Source organism: Dendrobates tinctorius, unplaced genomic scaffold (genome assembly GCF_039654945.1).
Source record: "Dendrobates tinctorius isolate UK_male_01 unplaced genomic scaffold, ASM3965494v1 ptg000047l, whole genome shotgun sequence".
Taxonomy (NCBI): domain Eukaryota; kingdom Metazoa; phylum Chordata; class Amphibia; order Anura; family Dendrobatidae; genus Dendrobates; species Dendrobates tinctorius.
In genome coordinates, this window is record NW_027361715.1 from 1,878,075 (window position 1) to 1,897,735 (window position 19,661).

General features: G+C 44.8%; 1 protein-coding gene across 6 annotated transcripts in view; it reads right to left on the reverse strand.

Moving 5' to 3' along the window:
* ZNF423 (zinc finger protein 423) overlaps nt 1–19,661 on the reverse strand; it is a 272,352-nt gene that overhangs the window by 16,109 nt on the left and 236,582 nt on the right. The gene's annotated exons all lie outside the window — the stretch shown is intronic.

The following is a 19,661-nucleotide window of genomic DNA, read 5'->3' on the forward strand; positions in this document are numbered from 1 at the left end:
GATGCACTGTCTGATAGAGGACGGGTCAGAGCCAATCATATTGTGGCGTAGAAGATGCACTGTCTGATAGAGGACGGGTCAGTGCCAATCATATTGTGGCGTAGAAGATGCACTGTCTGATAGAGGACGGGTCAGAGCCAATCATATTGTGGCGTAGAAGATGCACTGTCTGATAGAGGACGGGTCAGTGCCAATCATATTGTGGCGTAGAAGATGCACTGTCTGATAGAGGATGGGTCAGAGCCAATCATATTGTGGCGTAGAAGATGCACTGTCTGATAGAGGATGGGTCAGAGCCAATCATATTGTGGCGTAGAAGATGCACTGTCTGATAGAGGACGGGTCAGTGCCAATCATATTGTGGCGTAGAAGATGCACTGTCTGATAGAGGACGGGTCAGAGCCAATCATATTGTGGCGTAGAAGATGCACTGTCTGATAGAGGACGGGTCAGAGCCAATCATACTGTGGCGTAGAAGATGCACTGTCTGATAGAGGACGGGTCAGTGCCAATCATATTGTGGCGTAGAAGATGCACTGTCTGATAGAGGACGGGTCAGTGCCAATCATATTGTGGCGTAGAAGATGCACTGTCTGATAGAGGACGGGTCAGAGCCAATCATATTGTGGCGTAGAAGATGCACTGTCTAATAGAGGACGGGTCAGTGCCAATCATATTGTGGCGTAGAAGATGCACTGTCTGATAGAGGACGGGTCAGAGCCAATCATATTGTGGCGTAGAAGATGCACTGTCTGATAGAGGACGGGTCAGAGCCAATCATATTGTGGCGTAGAAGATGCACTGTCTGATAGAGGACGGGTCAGAGCCAATCATATTGTGGCGTAGAAGATGCACTGTCTAATAGAGGACGGGTCAGTGCCAATCATATTGTGGCGTAGAAGATGCACTGTCTGATAGAGGACGGGTCAGAGCCAATCATATTGTGGCGTAGAAGATGCACTGTCTGATAGAGGACGGGTCAGAGCCAATCATATTGTGGCGTAGAAGATGCACTGTCTGATAGAGGACGGGTCAGTGCCAATCATATTGTGGCGTAGAAGATGCACTGTCTGATAGAGGACGGGTCAGTGCCAATCATATTGTGGCGTAGAAGATGCACTGTCTGATAGAGGACGGGTCAGAGCCAATCATATTGTGGCGTAGAAGATGCACTGTCTAATAGAGGACGGGTCAGTGCCAATCATATTGTGGCGTAGAAGATGCACTGTCTGATAGAGGACGGGTCAGTGCCAATCATATTGTGGCGTAGAAGATGCACTGTCTGATAGAGGACGGGTCAGAGCCAATCATATTGTGGCATAGAAGATGCACTGTCTGATAGAGGACGGGTCAGTGCCAATCATATTGTGGCGTAGAAGATGCACTGTCCGATAGAGGACGGGTCAGTGCCAATCATATTGTGGCATAGAAGATGCACTGTCTGATAGAGGACGGGTCAGTGCCAATCATATTGTGGCGTAGAAGATGCACTGTCCGATAGAGGACGGGTCAGTGCCAATCATATTGTGGCATAGAAGATGCACTGTCTGATAGAGGATGGGTCAGAGCCAATCATATTGTGGCGTAGAAGATGCACTGTCCGATAGAGGACGGGTCAGTGCCAATCATATTGTGGCATAGAAGATGCACTGTCTGATAGAGGACGGGTCAGTGCCAATCATATTGTGGCGTAGAAGATGCACTGTCCGATAGAGGACGGGTCAGTGCCAATCATATTGTGGCGTAGAAGATGCACTGTCCGATAGAGGACGGGTCAGAGCCAATCATATTGTGGCGTAGAAGATGCACTGTCTGATAGAGGATGGGTCAGAGCCAATCATATTGTGGCGTAGAAGATGCACTGTCTGATAGAGGACGGGTCAGTGCCAATCATATTGTGGCGTAAAAGATGCACTGTCCGATAGAGGACGGGTCAGAGCCAATCATATTGTGGCATAGAAGATGCACTGTCTAATAGAGGACGGGTCAGTGCCAATCATATTGTGGCGTAGAAGATGCACTGTCTGATAGAGGACGGGTCAGTGCCAATCATATTGTGGCGTAGAAGATGCACTGTCTGATAGAGGACGGGTCAGAGCCAATCATATTGTGGCGTAGAAGATGCACTGTCTGATAGAGGACGGGTCAGTGCCAATCATATTGTGGCGTAGAAGATGCACTGTCTGATAGAGGACGGGTCAGTGCCAATCATATTGTGGCGTAGAAGATGCACTGTCTGATAGAGGACGGGTCAGAGCCAATCATATTGTGGCATAGAAGATGCACTGTCTGATAGAGGACGGGTCAGAGCCAATCATATTGTGGCGTAGAAGATGCACTGTCTAATAGAGGACGGGTCAGTGCCAATCATATTGTGGCGTAGAAGATGCACTGTCCGATAGAGGACGGGTCAGGGACAATCATATTGTGGCATAGAAGATGCACTGTCCGATAGAGGACGGGTCAGGGACAATCATATTGTGGCATAGAAGATGCACTGTCTGATAGAGGACGGGTCAGTGCCAATCATATTGTGGCGTAGAAGATGCACTGTCCGATAGAGGACGGGTCAGAGCCAATCATATTGTGGCGTAGAAGATGCACTGTCTGATAGAGGACGGGTCAGAGCCAATCATATTGTGGCATAGAAGATGCACTGTCTGATAGAGGACGGGTCAGAGCCAATCATATTGTGGCATAGAAGATGCACTGTCTGATACAGGACGGGTCAGAGCCAATCATATTGTGGCATAGAAGATGCACTGTCTGATAGAGGACGGGTCAGAGCCAATCATATTGTGGCGTAGAAGATGCACTGTCCGATAGAGGACGGGTCAGTGCCAATCATATTGTGGCGTAGAAGATGCACTGTCTGATAGAGGACGGGTCAGTGCCAATCATATTGTGGCATAGAAGATGCACTGTCTGATAGAGGACGGGTCAGAGCCAATCATATTGTGGCGTAGAAGATGCACTGTCTGATAGAGGACGGGTCAGTGCCAATCATATTGTGGCGTAGAAGATGCACTGTCTGATAGAGGACGGGTCAGTGCCAATCATATTGTGGCGTAAAAGATGCACTGTCTGATAGAGGACGGGTCAGAGCCAATCATATTGTGGCATAGAAGATGCACTGTCTGATAGAGGACGGGTCAGAGCCAATCATATTGTGGCGTAGAAGATGCACTGTCTGATAGAGGACGGGTCAGTGCCAATCATATTGTGGCGTAGAAGATGCACTGTCTGATAGAGGACGGGTCAGTGCCAATCATATTGTGGCGTAGAAGATGCACTGTCTGATAGAGGACGGGTCAGAGCCAATCATATTGTGGCATAGAAGATGCACTGTCTGATAGAGGACGGGTCAGAGCCAATCATATTGTGGCGTAGAAGATGCACTGTCTAATAGAGGACGGGTCAGTGCCAATCATATTGTGGCGTAGAAGATGCACTGTCCGATAGAGGACGGGTCAGGGACAATCATATTGTGGCATAGAAGATGCACTGTCCGATAGAGGACGGGTCAGTGCCAATCATATTGTGGCGTAGAAGATGCACTGTCTGATAGAGGACGGGTCAGGGACAATCATATTGTGGCATAGAAGATGCACTGTCCGATAGAGGACGGGTCAGTGCCAATCATATTGTGGCGTAGAAGATGCACTGTCCGATAGAGGACGGGTCAGTGCCAATCATATTGTGGCGTAGAAGATGCACTGTCTGATAGAGGACGGGTCAGAGCCAATCATATTGTGGCGTAGAAGATGCACTGTCCGATAGAGGACGGGTCAGAGCCAATCATATTGTGGCGTAGAAGATGCACTGTCTGATAGAGGACGGGTCAGAGCCAATCATATTGTGGCGTAGAAGATGCACTGTCTGATAGAGGACGGGTCAGAGCCAATCATATTGTGGCATAGAAGATGCACTGTCTGATAGAGGACGGGTCAGAGCCAATCATATTGTGGCATAGAAGATGCACTGTCTGATACAGGACGGGTCAGAGCCAATCATATTGTGGCATAGAAGATGCACTGTCCGATAGAGGACGGGTCAGGGACAATCATATTGTGGCATAGAAGATGCACTGTCTGATAGAGGACGGGTCAGAGCCAATCATATTGTGGCATAGAAGATGCACTGTCTGATAGAGGACGGGTCAGAGCCAATCATATTGTGGCGTAGAAGATGCACTGTCCGATAGAGGACGGGTCAGAGCCAATCATATTGTGGCGTAGAAGATGCACTGTCTGATAGAGGACGGGTCAGAGCCAATCATATTGTGGCATAGAAGATGCACTGTCTGATAGAGGACGGGTCAGAGCCAATCATATTGTGGCATAGAAGATGCACTGTCTGATACAGGACGGGTCAGAGCCAATCATATTGTGGCATAGAAGATGCACTGTCTGATAGAGGACGGGTCAGAGCCAATCATATTGTGGCGTAGAAGATGCACTGTCCGATAGAGGACGGGTCAGTGCCAATCATATTGTGGCGTAGAAGATGCACTGTCTGATAGAGGACGGGTCAGTGCCAATCATATTGTGGCGTAGAAGATGCACTGTCTGATAGAGGACGGGTCAGTGCCAATCATACAATCATATTGTGGCATAGAAGATGCACTGTCTGATAGAGGACGGGTCAGAGCCAATCATATTGTGGCGTAGAAGATGCACTGTCTGATAGAGGACGGGTCAGAGCCAATTGGACTGTGGCGTAGAAGATGCACTTTACAGGAGATGACAGGAACCATATAAGACAGATACGGGGGAAGAAGAGAACCAATAAACAATTGGTACACAAAATTTGATCTAGAATAGGGGCGATCATCTAAAAAATGTCTTCAGATACAAGCTGATCTTCATATAGGTCTAAATTCTTGAATTCTACTTCATGCATCCTCCAGGTAAATGTATTTACCAATTCAAAAAACAATGGCAATGTTGTAGAGGCATTGGTCTAGTTACAGCAGATGTAAGGACCTACAAAAGGTGGCATTATCTCCTTACAGTCTACTAGAAGGACCATACGCTATTGCTCTAGTTTAGACCTCAGCACAACATAGACCAAGTCGCCAACTTTGTTAATTCATACATTGTGTGAACAAAAATGTGGACTTTCAGGCTACATTCATGGTTTATGGAATTAAGCTGGGGTTGGCAGACAAACATTTATTACCTACCCACATGATACCTCATTATGATCCATAAAAGCTCCACCAATCTTGAGAACTGGGATCGGCTATGTCCATTGGCCCCAAAGTCATTGAATGAAATGGTAGTGCAAACGGGCGACCATTCCTTCATGAGAAAAGTCGGACAGTATGCCTCATTTGTACAATCGCTGGGGACCACCATCAATGTGATGCCCAATGACCCCACATTTATCACCCACCTTGTAGATAGGGGGTCATAAATGTGATTTGGGAGTCATACCCTTTAGTGTTACAAGTGGATGGTGGCAAACCTACTCCCTGATCACCGGAGCACAAATTATGTCGTCTATGACAAACCACTAGTCTTAAAGGGGGCTGTCCACTACTTTTCTATGGATCACTATCAGATCGGAGGGGTTACGACACTTGGCATCTGATACTGATGACCTTTCCCAAGGAGGGTTGATCAATATAAAAGTAGTGGACAACTCTTAAGGCCCATTAACATAAATGACAAAAGTTGGCCAAACTCACAGATATGGGCCAGAGTGCCTGACATCCCAATTTATATGGGGGCCTCCGGACTTTTCCCTGTTAGATTATGTTGGGGGTGAGAAGGTGATCTCAGACAATCCTTTTGTTCCCCGGGAAATAAGCGGCTGCCCGGAATGTTGTAGAGTACATAGGAACTCTCGGACGCGCTGAGCATTCCTGTGTATGGGTGGGCTATTTAATGTGCATGGGTAGGCTAATTATCCCATATGGGGGCCTTTAAAGGTAATCTGTGAGCAGGTTTTTGCTAATCAGAGAGCAGCATAATGTAGAGATAGAGATCCTGATTCCAGCAGTGCATCACTTAATAGGCTGTGTGCTACAATTTCAATACAACTGGTTCAATAAGCAGGAGATTATCACTGCTGGACTAGGTGTCCTGTGCAAGGCAGTCTGTCTAAAACATGTAACTCAGCCCCCACCACTGATTGGGCACCATGTACAGAGAAAAGCTATTAATCAGGGGTGTGGTCGGGGTTAAACAGAGCTCAGCAGTCTGAGCACTGCTACATTTACAGCCGAGAAAACAGAAATTCTACTAAAACTATACCAAGCAGCCCAGTAAGTGATACATCACTAGAATCAGGCTCTCTGCCCCTACTTCATGCTGCTCTCAGATTTAAGCATCAAACAATTTTTTTTTTTTTTAAATGTACGGTATATCTATTCTTTTATGTCTGGCAGGTGGTGGTGATAATGCTTCTATCGAGGATCGTGCTCCATCGTATCTGGCTGATCGCCTAATCTGACTCTCTGATGGCAAATCTGTTTTCACTAAATGAAAGATATTTACGCTTGATTGTCAGGACAAAAAGTCGATACTGCAAACAGTGCGAGCGAACAAGAGGCTTCTTTTTTAGTGTACGAGCAACAACTGTAGCGCAGGCGGAATAAAACGTTGAATGCTACATCTCCTTTACTGCAGACAAGAACCTCACTAAGAACAATAAATAATTGATGTGACCAGGGATACATGTGCGGATACAGCGCCGGCTCGGCTTTCCAGAACACATCGGGCAGGTACGGAGAACATTCCTACCAGAAAAATCCGTTCTGTCCTTTCACCCCGAATGGTGTCTGTGCTAATTATAAGTTTCAGCAGTTCCAAAGTGCCGGAGAACGGTAGAAGAATACGTTCCAGAGACAAACCTAATTTGCTGTGATGAATTGTGTGCATGCTTCGCTGATCAAAACTGCAGCTGAGACATATTATATTTAATGATCTAGACATTTCTTGTAAAAACACTCAGATATATATTGTTATGTCTGGAAAAGCAGCGGAGCTTTATTCCAAGAGAAATCAAATAAGCGAAGGATTGCAGGAGGGAACCGCACAGTTCTTCTCCAAAGCAGAAAAATGCTTTTGCTAATGACTAGAAATAAATAAATATATTATATATACACACACACACACACACAATAAATGTATATATATACACACACACGCACTATATATATATACACACAGACGCACTATATATTACTCAGGGCCCAGGATCCGAATCTACAGCCAATCTATCCATGATCCACGTCGCTTATAGCAGTGACCGAATCTATACAACAGGTGTGGTGAAATATACGATATTCAATCATAGGAACCAGAAGGAGCAATGCTGCTACCGAGAGACCATGGCTCCAAAAAACTCAATATACTCCTAAAGTGGAGATATGATGAGGGAATCTGGCAGTAGGCCCGACCCTCGTAAGCCGTCTATACGGGCATGTAGGTCATAGAAAGTGGAGTAAAATGACACATTGATATCCGAGATCTAATGTTTTATTCCAGAGAAATCCACGTTTTACTTAATATGTAAATGAGCTGTTAAGATCTATGGGAGGGACATAGATCTCACTGAGAATTTACCTCTAGAGGATTCTTGTAAATGAAAGTGGGGGGAACAATGTAATGGCTGACAGTCTGCTCTTCTAATCTACAGGTCTCACACTGGTAACGCCTCCTTTCGTTTAAAATAAGCTCTGGGGCGGGGAGATCCTCTTTGAGATCTATGCCCAGCCCATAGTTCTTAACTACTCATTTACATATTAGGAAAAAGGTGGATTTATTTGGAATAAAACATCGGATTACAGATATCAAGGCATTACTTTACTCATCATTTTTTGACCTACATGCACATATATATGGCTTAAGTGGGTTGATCCTACTGACAGATTCCATTTAAAGGGATATTCTCAAGTTTGTAAGTGCCATCTATGGGATAGAGTAAAATTTCCTGATCGATGGAATCCACACTGATTTCAAGAACCAGGGCTCTAAAGAGCCCCTTAGAATTAAGCAGTGGTTATACGCACTGCTGCCACTCCTTTCATCCTTATTGAAGTGCCAAAGACTGGCTGAGCGCAGTGCTTGCCAATCTCTGGCGGCTCCATTAAGAATGAATGGAGCAGCCACCACTCCGTTCATAAGGTGCTTTGATCCCCACATCAATGGAGACCCTCGTGGTCAGACCCCCAGTGGCTGGAAAGATATTTCTTACCTTTCGTATAGGGGATAACTTCCAAACGTTACAGTACCCCTTTAAATGGTATCCTGTTGTTACTAGTGAAGGTAGTGGAGCTGGTTATATTGACAGAGGGGTCGCGAGTTCTCTTTCCGGGCTCCCTCTGGTGGTTACTGGAGGTAATGGAGCTGATCTAATTAACAGAGGCCTGCCACCTGATAATGAGAAGGATGACTGGAGATCTGGAGTTTCTGACTGGATTTAAGACAGCACTCCCTCTATCCCTGCTGGCGATTTCTTCCTGCCTCCTGAAGTCTTAGCTGAGCATGCAGGGACTGAGCTGGAAACGTCTTTTGCTATTGTTCACATTTGATCTGGTTTTGTCTACTTCAGTTTTGTGTGGTCAGCCAGCTCCGGCTGGGGCTGTGCTGAGTTTTCATCCTTATTTTACTGCTTGTGCCAGTTTGTTTTTTCCCTTATTAGATTGGCCTCTTTTTGCTCTGCTTTCAGAATATACCAGAGTGCTGATATAGTGGGCGAAGTCTAGTGACTTCAGTGTTTTTCTATCAGACGTGTTGGGCATTTTTTTCAGGGTTTTTTGCGTGATTGCAGACAGAGCCTTTCCTTTCCTGTCCTGTCTAGTTAGTTTGGGCCCCATCGCTTGCTCAGTCTATTTTCCTGCCTGCGTTTGTGTTTTCATCTTGTCTCACCGACAATATATGTTTGGGGGCTGTCTATCCCTTTGGGGTCTGCTCTGGGGCAGTTTAGATTTCCCCTTTCTTGCTTTAGGCTTATTTAGTTCTCCGGCTGTGTCGAGGCGTCTAGGATCATCGTAGGAACGCTCCACGGCTACTGCGAGTTGTGTGGATAGGATCAGGGGTCTGCAATCCGCTTAATTACCAACCTCTCTGGTTTTCTGTGGCTTAGCTTGGTCTTGCTTTCCTCCTCGGTGATCCAAGCATAACAGTATCACCTGGTCAACAGTGAGGTCACATCCATAACCTGCACGGTCAAGTAAGGGGTACAAAAACTTGTACGACGGAGAATCAACAGGTAAGTGGAATTTTGGTTTTAATTTTATATTCCTTGCCCTTAAGCCACTTTTTTTTAATAAAGGGGTTGTCCCGTATACAAAGTTTGTCACCTCTCCCCAATATAGGTGATAACTGCATAATCATCACCGATCCCAAGAACAAGAAGCCCAAAGTGCAGCGTGTGACTGGAGAGGTAGGAAGCATGTGCGACCACCACTCCTATAGCCAGTCAATGGAGCAGTGGTCGCACATGCTCAGTGGTGTGCCATTCACACAGGGAACTCTGGATTCCCATGTTTTCATAGTCATAGGGATCCAAAACCATGTGTATGGAGAAAATGAAGGGAAGTTACCCTACGTGATGAGGAAAGTCAGACTGTTACACTCATATTCTTTCTAGATTTGTGTCTTCTTACCAACCAGCTCGTTGTCATACTCTGGCCATATTTTGCTGAGATATAAACTGCATACTGACAATTAGAAATCTGAATTTCCAGCTCACTGAAAGCTGATATTTGCACAGAATTGCTACGTGTAGCTCTTATGAAATTAGCAACCGTGTAATTAAGAATGCTAATTGGGTAAAACAGTTGGCCATTAAGACTATAATCAGGACACTGGTTTATAGTATTTACCAAGTTGAAAATAGAAGCGGTGACAGGATTTCACTGGCTCTGAACCAGCAGAAAACCAACTACTTCAGTTTGTTTTTCCCAGAGTTTTCATATTACAGAAAACGTTCTCAGAAGTGATGAATAATATGACTCAAAGGGAATAAAAAATGACCTATTTGTTTGATCTGTTTTTTAATTTGCAAGTATTTTTTTTTTCCATCACAATCTTGAATAAAGATAATAATTCTGCAATTTCCACACTGGCCACTGGGGCCAATTTATACTCCTACTTCCTGTTGTTTCAGGAAATGCGCATTTACATTAGCCACAGTGGACAGACATGGACCATATATATTGTATTGAAGCATCTAATGAGCGAGCGCAAAGTTCACTGGGAACGTAGGCCGAGCAGGATCCACCAATCACCTTTTGTGATTAGTGAATTCTATTTTATCACCTGTATATACAGGTGTTTTTAGTGATGGAAGAATCGATTCACAGGACTCCAATCCATCAGGCAGGTAAGTAATCTGTGGCCGATGGACAGAAGGCATGCAAATTTCCTTACCTCCCAGCATTCCTAGCTCTTCTTTTGATCAGCTGACCTGTGTACATCACCCTGGGTAATCAGTGATCAGAGTCCTGCAAACCCATTTTCCCCATCTCTAGTTATTACCAGTCTCAGTAACCCTGCCTCTGGTATTAATGACACTGCTGAAAACTCTTCCTGAAAGGACAGGAAGCATAAAAAGTCTCAGTGGTCTCTGTGAAAATTGCAATTACCAATTTTGATTTCTAGTAAAAAAAAACATTGCTCAAATTTAAAAAAAATACATGGTACACCAAAACCTGATTTAAACAGGTCAGTTTCTGATGACACTCCCCCAAAAAACTAATATTACATAAGTACCAGTAACGTATTTAAAGGGGACCTATCAGGAACTTGGACCCCTAATTAAAGCCATGTGTGTATAGGCCCTTTAATGCCTATTAAATTCATACCTTTCTTGTACCTTTCTTGTAGTATTTAGTTTAGAAAGAGTAGAACAATACAGCTCTAAAGTTTTAAATCGCAAGTGCAGTGGGCGGACACTGCACTTCCAGCTCTCATGCCCGTCTCCATATTTCCCTGCCAGCTGTTGACCTTGAATCTTTCATTGCCAGGTCACGCTTCTCTTTTCCCTTGCCAGAGATTCTGCGCAGGGGTCATCTCATCGAAAGGGACAGCGCATGCGCAGATCACTAGAGAGAGCTTGTCCATCAATCTGCGCATGAGCTGCCAACTCAGAAGAGACGACTCCAGGCAGTGATTCTCTCCCGGAGCCAAATCATCACCCCGGGTAGTCTCATCAAAAGGGGCAGAGCACGCGCAGATCGCTAGAGAGGTTGCCCATCAATCTGCGCATGCACTGTCAATGCAGAAAAGATTACACCAGGCAGTGATTTTCTCCAGGAGCCAAATCATCGCCCCCAGATAGTCTCATCAAAAGGGGCCGCGCATGCGCAGATTGCTTGAGAGAGCCCGCCTCTCAATCTGCGCATGCGCTGCCAACTCAGAAGAGACAACTCCAGGCAGTGATAGTTTCCATGAGCCAAATCATCGCCCGGGGTAGTCTTATCAAAAGGGGCCGCGCATGCGCAGATTGGTAGGCAGGTTTCTGCAACATCATCAGGAGATCACTGCATGTGCGCTGCCCCATCTGACGAGACGACTCCAGGCAATGATTCGCCGCCTTCGCAGAATCTTGGGCAGGTGAAGAGAGAGCAATGATCTGTCAAAGACTGAAGGCTGACGGAACATGGGGAAATCAGGAGACAGGAATGAGAGCTGGAAGTGCAGTGTCCCGCCCACTGCACTTGTGATTAAACTGTCAGACACTAATTTCTCTGCAATTTCCCAACTAAATGCTACAAGAAAGTTATGCATGTAACAAGCAAATAGGTATGTGTTTAAATTAAAGGGCCTTTACAAACATACCTTAAGTTAGGGCTCAAATTTCCAGTTAACAGGTTACCTTTAAAGTAACAAAAAGCAAACTTTCTTTGCCATTACAATTATTACTGTTGCCTTCCTGAATCTCACACAGGAATGGATGGATTCAGAGGTTAATAGAAAATTGGTCTTTAAAATCCTATGCCCAGCAAAGTAATTATTTTTGATAAAATGGGGCTCGAGTTTGACCCCCTCTATACATATGAATAGAAGAATCCACTTGCTAGCGTGAGGGAATATGAACAGATGAGGTTCAAGAATAAGAATCAAGGGGAAATCTGAAATTCAGTCTAATGCAACTGGAAATAGTCTAAACGTCTGTATTTACAGATAGCGGTCGTTTAAATGTCTGTTTACACAGGCAGACCAAGTAAGCGGACACGTTTACACGGGACAATGCGCTGCCGAGAACGAGGATTTTTTTTTTTTGCTGCACAAAAGATCATTTTACCATCGGGTGATCAGCAGCCTGTTTTTAATAATGCTCGTTGACGATTATCTTGCAGTGTAAATGTCCCTTTACAGTTGTATCGCTTATCTAGCATAAGGGGCCATAAATATATTTTATACTTAAACCCCCTTTCCTTTTAGTGATGTGGGCTTGTGGGTGGGTTCCGTGTCAGAAATTCTCAATTTTTTTAAAGAAAGAATATAGAAAAATAACATATATCATACATGTGGTTAATTATTTTTTCATTTATACACATTCTTTCATGTATAATTTGGGGATTCCTCACTTGTACCACCATTTCCTAAATAATCTTAATGACGTGGTAATTTAGGGAGATGCCTTTATGTTGTGAAAAACGCTGGCAGGGACATGGTGCAGAAAATGGGCAAAAAAGTCTTGATCACTAGGTCAGTGTATCAACATTTTTGGCATTCCTGATCATTTTTAATCTCTATTTCATCTTTTCTTTTATCAGTTTAGTCTCCTTCAATTAGATAAAACCCCTGCTCTGCACTAATGAAAGGCAAGTACTCTGAAACAGCAGTCTGTACTTGGGCATCTAGATTGGGAAATAGCCCTAATAACAAGGCTGGTTACCGGTGGCAAAATGGTGATAATTACGGAATCATATATACAGGGTTGGACAAGATAGGTGGCGAGATAGTGATAATTTAGGGATCATTTGTACGGGGTTGGATAAGATAGGTAGCGAGATAGTAATAATTTCGGAATAATTTATACAAGGTTGGATAAGATAGGTGGCGAGATAGTGATAATTTAGGGATCATTTGTACGGGGTTGGACAAGATAGGTGGCGAGATAGTGATAATTTAGGGATCATTTGTACGGGGTTGGATAAGATAGGTAGCGAGATAGTAATAATTTCGGAATAATTTATACAAGGTTGGATAAGATAGGTGGCGAGATAGTGATAATTTAGGGATCATTTGTACGGGGTTGGACAAGATAGGTGGCGAGATAGTGATAATTTAGGGATCATTTGTACGGGGTTGGATAAGATAGGTAGCGATATAGTAATAATTTCGGAATAATTTATGCAAGGTTGGACAAAATAGGTGGCGAGATAGTGATAATTTAGGGATCATTTGTACGGGGTTGGATAAGATAGGTAGCGAGATAGTAATAATTTCGGAATAATTTATACAAGGTTAGACAAGATAGGTGGCGAGATAGTGATAATTTCGGAATCATGTATACCAGGTTGGACAAAATAGGAGACGAGATAGTGATAATTTCGGAATCATAGGAGACATTATAGTGTTAGATGTCCCCCTATCTTTGTGGCTCCCTATGTGCTCTCATATGCGCGATATTAAAGGCAAAAGGCATCCAAATGAGTAAGTTGTAAAAGAAAAACACAATGGTGCTATGATAGTACATATCTTACATTATGTTTCCGCTTTTGCAGCTAAATACATCCTTTAAAAAAGGTCACTGGGCCAAACCGCATGCCATATCTATGGTGCACAGCAAAAGAATTAATGGTCTTGTATTAGCTATGATTGCAAGGACATGGATGTCTAGTGAGGGGAAGAAGGGCTGGATGCTGAAAGCCGCTTCCACATGAGTGAATACAGCAGAGCGCCTAATCTCCTAAGAGAATCGCTAACACAGGGCTCACTCATACGGATTAACACCAAATAAGAGGAGTAGCATGTGAGGTGAACGGAGACACTTTTTGCTTTGTGACCGATCGACGCGTCATCCCTGTATTGGGCTGATGTACAGATGATTTACTCAGACTTGATCTCACTCTAGAAAGGTACCTGCTGTACAGATGTCAGCTGAAAAACAAATCAGCATTAACGGACCCTGGGGGACCATTACCGTGCAGTAGAAGTGAAGCCGTCGCTCGGCCTCCAAAAGACATTACTTTTATCAAACAAAACCGGTAAGCATTCTCCTGGTGGGCGTCTACTAGGACGTGTGCGACATGGATACGAAGCAAGGCCACCTTTACACAACGCATTACGTTCCCCCGTCTTTGTCTTCTATGTCATAGGAGCGTTAAGGCGGACTCATACCCGCGGTCATACACACTAGAACTTCGATCGGAAGACCTACTTGTGTGAAACAGGGTCTCCTGACTCTACCATTAGCAAATATCATGGGAAAGAAGGATTTGCCATGTCAGACTTGATCTCATTCTAGAAAGGTACCTGCTGTACAGATATCAGCTGAAAAACAAATTGGCATTAACGGAGCCTTGGGGGACCATTACCGTGCAGTAGAAGTGAAGCCGTCGCTCGGCCTCCAAAAGACATTACTTTTATCAAACAAAACCGGTAAGGCATTCTCCTGGTGGCCGTCTACTAGGATGTGTGCGACATGGATACGAGGCAAGGCCACCTTTACACAACGCATTACGTTTCCTCTTCTTTGTCTTCTATGTCGTAGGAGCGTTAAGGCGGACTCATACCCGCGGTCATACACACTAGAACTTCGATCGGAAGACCTACTTGTGTGAAACAAGGTCTCCTGACTCTACCATTAGCAAATATCATGGGAAAGAAGGATTTGCCATGTCAGACTTTGGCTTCCACGAGTGTCTGACAACAAAATAATTACCCATTGCATAAGAGAATTGACCAAGAAGAAAGGAAACACCCCAAAAATCGTAGGTGTACTAAGTGTTTGTCGTTGGCACCGGAAGAAATGTAAAATCCAAATGTAACAAGTGCAAGATGGATTTTATTCGCTACACGTTTCGGCTCTGAACCAGGGCCTTCCTCTGGGAAATATGTCCTGTGCTAAAGGGGTTTCTTGCTTTTTTTTCCCCAGACACTTCCTTTTTTGTGGGGGGGAAAGGGGGTGTTATGCCCACCTAATTAACACATTGCAAAAGCTTCACACTTGTTCGTTGCCTATTTTCCATCCATCTCTGTCCTCTTCTGTATGCTATAAAGCCAGAGCTGTCAATCAAGGAGGTGGATGCAAAACAAGTACGTGGGGAAAGTGTCCTGAACTGCTCTGCCTTGCCGAGAGTGCATCAAGCGCCCCAGCTTGGTTTGAACAGTCATTTTGTGCTGACAGACTCTCTTTTTATATAGCTATGTGAATATTTATGGTAGTTTCATGACATAAATATCTAAGTTTTCAATTGCCTGGTGCAAGTGGACAGACGGTGGGGAATTCATGGGAAGGGAGCCCGAGCTCTCCGTGTTGGGTAATCCCCAACCCCGTCCTTCAGATCGAGCGCGGGCTCCAGTGGTCTCCTGATTGCAGGGTAAAGCAGTCATGAAAGAGTCAAAGGAAAGGGTTGGGGTGCAGTCAGTGCAGAGATCCAGAGACCGGCCATGATGGGATCACCTGTAGAGCTTTAAAGAATGCAGTGGGAAATAAAACTTAGGGAGAGCATCAGAAGCCTACTAAGTCACTGATCGTACCACCGAACCTGGTACCTACAGTACAGACCAAAAGTTTGGACACACCTTCTCATTCAAAGAGTTTTCTTTATTTTCATGACTATGAAAATTGTAGATTCACTCTGAAGGCATCAAAACTATGAAGTAACACATGTGGAATTATATAATTATAATTAACAAAAAAGTGTGAAACAACTGAAAATATGTCTTATATTCTAGGTTCTTCAAAGTAGCCACCTTTTGCTTTGATTTCTGCTTTGCACACTCTTGGCATTCTCTTGATGAACTTCAAGAGGTAGTCACCGGAAATGGTTTTCACTTCACAGGTGTGCCCTGTCAGGTTTAATAAGTGGGATTTCTTGCCTTATAAATGGGGTTGGGACCATCAGTTGTGTTGTGCAGAAGTCTGGTGGATACACAGCTGATAGTCCTACTGAATAGACTGTTAGAATTTGTATTATGGCAAGAAAAAAGCAGGTAAGTAAAGAAAAACGAGCGGCCATCATTACTTTAAGAAATGAAGGTCAGTCAGTCCGAAAAATTGGGAAAACTTTGAAAGTGTCCCCAAGTGCAGTGGCAAAAACCATCAAACGCTACAAAGAAACTGGCTCACATGAGGACCGCCCCAGGAAAGGAAGACCAAGAGTCACCTCTGCTGCGGAGGATAAGTTCATCCGAGTCACCAGCCTCAGAAATCGCAGGTTAACAGCAGCTCAGATGAGACCAGGTCAATGCCACACAGAGTTCTAGCAGCAGACACATCTCTACGACAACTGTTAAGAGGAGACTTTGTGCAGCAGGCCTTCATGGTAAATTAGCTGCTAGGAAACCACTGCTAAGGACAGGCAACAAGCAGAAGAGACTTGCTTGGGCTAAAGAACATAAGGAATGGACACCAGTGGAAATCTGTGCTTTGGTCTGATGAGTCCAAATTTGAGATCTTTGGTTCCAACCACCGTGTCTTTGGGCGACGCAGAAAAGGTGAACGGATGGACTCTACATGCCTGGTTCCCACCGTGAAGCATGGTGGAGGAGGTGTGATGGTGTGGGGGTGCTTTGCTGGTGACACTGTTGGGGATTAATTCAAAATTGAAGGCATACTGAACTAGCATGGCTACCACAGCATCTTGCAGCGGCATGCTATTCCATCCGGTTTGCGCTTAGCTGGACCATCATTTATTTTTCAACAGGACAATGACCCCAAACACACCTCCAGGCTGTGTAAGGGCTATTTGACCAAGAAGGAGAGTGATGGGGTGCTACGCCAGATGACCTGGCCTCCACAGTCACCAGACCTGAACCCAGTCTAGATAGTTTGGGGTGAGCTGGACCGCAGAGTGAAGGCTAACGGGCCAACAAGTGCTAAGCATCTCTGGGAACTCCTTCAAGACTGTTGGAAGACCATTTCCGGTGACTACCTCTTGAAGCTAATCAAGAGAATGCCAAGTGTGCAAAGCAGTAATCAAAGCAAAAGGTGGCTACTTTGAAGAACCTAGAATATAAGACATATTTTAAGTTGTTTCACACTTTTTTGTTAATTATATAATTCCACATGTGTCAATTCATAGTTTTGATGCCTTCAGAGTGAATCTATAATTTTCATAGTCATGAAAATAAAGAAAACTCTTTGAATGAGAAGGTGTGTCCAAACTTTTGGTCTGTACTGCATGTAGCTCCGAGTACAAAAGATTACTGTGAAGATTTTCTGGAAGAAAAATGTATGAATCAATTAGATCTTGGATTCTGAACCTAATGCATCCCAAAAAGAAAACTGGATAATGCTTGTCCTTGAAACTGCAGAACATGGAGCCCATTAGACCAAAAAGTCCTATACTTGGTCCCAAAACCTAGCATAGTTCTATACAGAAAGTCCTATACATGGTCCTATTTTGAAGGAAACTTCTATACAGAAAGTCTAATACAGAATAAGTCCTATACTTTGACCCTATACAGAATGAAAGCCCTATACTTGATCCCTTATAGGTCCTATACTTTGTCCTATAAATAAAGCCCTATACTTGGTCCTATACAGAAATAAAGCCCTATACTTAGTCCAATACAGAAATAAAGTCCTATATTTGGTCTCATACAGAAATAAAGTTCTATATTGGGTCCGGTCCTATATATATATATATATATATATATATATATATATATATATATATATATATATATATATATATATATATATATATATATATATATATATACACACACACATATACACGCCTCACCGAGTCTGTCTGTAATCGAAATCGCGAGCCGCTGATCGGTCGTGGCCGCCACCAATCAGCGACAGGTGCAGCTGTTTGTAACGGTAAGCTGCGCCTGCCGCTCATTGGTTCAGGCCGCGACCAATCAGCGGCATGCGCAGGCCTTAATCTATAAAAAAGAGAATTAAAATAAAAAAAAGTTATTCTCAGCTTGCGATGGCCTCCTGTCTTCTTTCCACGTGCCCGGCCTCGCGTTTCCAGTAATGCTTTGCGGCTTAGACCGCTGATGACGTCACTCTCGCGAGAGAGAGAAAGAAGGCCGACGTCACTCTCGCGAGAGCGAGAAAGAAGACCAACGTCATCAGTGGTCTAAGCCGCAAAGCATTACTGGGAACCCGAGGCCGGGCGCGTGGAAAGAAAACAGGAGGCCGTCGGAAGGTGAGAATAACTTTTTTTTATTTTTTAATATTTTTGTACAGGGCCGCGGCAGTGATTGGTCGCGGCTACAGGGCCGCGTTGCTGATTGTCACGGACAGAGGGCTGCGACGCTGATTGGTCGCCGCTATAATGGAAAGGGGGGTGAAGGGACCATGCATACCAGGAAAGGGGGGGGGGCATCCATACCAGGAAAGGGGGGGGTGAGGGAATCATGCATACCAGGATTGGGGGGTGAGGGGACCATGCATACCAAGATTGGGGGGTGAGGGGACCATGCATACCAGGATAGGGGGTGAGGGGACCATACATACCAGGATAGAGGGGTGAGGGGACCATGCATAACAGGAAAGGGGGGTGAGGGAACCATGCATACCAGGATTGGGGGGTGAGAGGACCATGCATACCACGAAAGGGGGGTGAGGGGACCATGCATACCAGGAAAGGGGGGTAAGGGGACCATGCATACCAGGATTGGGGGGTGAGAGGGCCATGCATACCAGGACTGGGGGGGTGAGGGCACCATGCATACCCCAATAGGGGGGTGAGGGGACCATGCATACCCCGATAGGGGGGTAAGAGGACCATGCATACCAGGATTGGAGGGTGAGGGGACCATGCATACCAGGAAAGGGGGGTGAGGATACCATGCATACCAGGATTGGGGGGGTGAGGGGACCATACATACCAGGAAAGGGGGGTGACGGTGAGCATACATACCAGGATTGGGGTGTGAGGGGACCATGCATACCAGCAAAGAGGGGTGAGGGGACCATGCATACCAGGATAGGGGGGTAAGGGGACCATGCATACCAGGATTGGGGGGTGAGAGGACCATGCATACCAGGATTGGGGGGTGAGAGGACCATGCATTCCAGGATTGGGGGGTCAGGGGACCATGCATACCAGGATAGGGGGTTGAGGGGTAGCATGCATATCAGGATTGGGGGTGAGAGAACCATACATATCAGGATTGGGGGGTGCATTATTATCAAATCTTCAAAAATAAACTGCATATATATTCTAGAATACCCGATTCGTTAGAATCGGGCCACCATCTAGTACAGAAATAAAGTCCTATACAGAAATAAAGTCCTATACTTGGTCCTATTTAGAAAGCCATATACATTGTCCTATAAAGAAAGTCCTATACTTGGTCGTAGAAGGAAAGTCCTTTAAAGAAACCACACACTAGTTATTCCTAGTAGCCCGTTTTCTCTGTTCTGTCGTCTTTCCATCATCTTCATTCACCCCTACACAGAGTTATTTAATGCCGCAGTTAGCGCTCGCACAGAGCTGCAGATTTATTTCCGTCTTTGTCAAACATTTTGTAATAGTGAGAGGATTTTATGTGGAAAAGACTCAC